The 992-nt window shown below is 54.9% G+C and overlaps 1 pseudogene; it reads left to right on the top strand.

Annotated features, from left to right (window-relative positions):
• The first annotated feature begins 85 nt into the window (after nt 1-85).
• LOC104911288 overlaps nt 86-992 on the top strand; it is a 20,062-nt pseudogene continuing 19,155 nt past the window's right edge.

The raw sequence follows: 992 nt of genomic DNA, 5'->3' as shown, positions 1-992 counted from the left end.
CCCCGCTCCTACCTGACCCCAGGGGCTGTGGCTCCTGGCCCAGCTCCCCCAGCCGTGCGCGAGCTCCCACCCAGCCCCACTGACCTCCCCTCTCTCACCTCTTCCAGATCATGGCTTTGGCGTTTCTCTTCGCCTTGTTGGCGCAGAGAATACCTGGTGTTGGTGATGATTTGGATGCGGACACACTTGACCGCATGCGGCAGTGTGAGGTGTATCTGCGAGAGCAGATGACAAAGCTGCTGCAGCTAGAAGAGAGGAACATGGCGCAGAAAAGGATGCTCTTTGCTGTGTTGCCTTATTGGTACGTTCCTTGTCTTTTTGTACTTCTGGTTTGGTTCACGTGGAAGATCTATAAAAAGGTCCAGAGAGTTGAAGACAGCAGTGCTGAGGAGAGCTCCAGCAGTGAGGAGAAGCAGCAGGAGCAGCAAGAGCAGGAGCAAAAGCAGCAGGAGGAGGTAGAGGAGGATGACAGTGTTTTTTCTCTCGATGTGTTCTGGACTCCGAAGCCATGAAGGGGACTGTGAACAGATGTACTCGCTGATGCGTGGCGTCATGGATATATGCCAAAATATGATGTCAGATACTTTCTATCCAGTGCCAGAGCGTCTCATCGAGGTGGGCAGTACCTTCGAAGGCTGGTGTCCCGTTAGAAACGTACCTGTCTTTTGCCTGCTTGTGCCCCTGTTGGCCCCCCGTGGGCACATTTTCCACCTGGATCTGGGCAGCACAGGGGAGGTACCAGCAACGGACTCCTGTATCCGTGTAGAGCTGGAATGCACGCGGGAGGGAGCAGGAAATGAGCATGCTGTGCTTCCTCCACACCTCCGCAAACAGCTGAAAAGGCAGTGCCCCAGCCTCCTCCACAGCCTCTGCACTAACTCCTACCTAGACGCGGAGAAGCTGCCCGCTGCTTCCGGGAGCTGATCAAAAATGCCTGGAAATGCATGCATGTCTCAGAGTTTACCATGGAGATAGACACGGTGAAGTCCAGG

This window comes from Meleagris gallopavo, chromosome 5 (genome assembly GCF_000146605.3).
Source record: "Meleagris gallopavo isolate NT-WF06-2002-E0010 breed Aviagen turkey brand Nicholas breeding stock chromosome 5, Turkey_5.1, whole genome shotgun sequence".
NCBI classification, from domain to species: Eukaryota; Metazoa; Chordata; class Aves; order Galliformes; family Phasianidae; genus Meleagris; species Meleagris gallopavo.
Note: the sequence above shows the minus strand (reverse complement) of the source record. Positions and strands in the feature narration are given on the sequence as shown.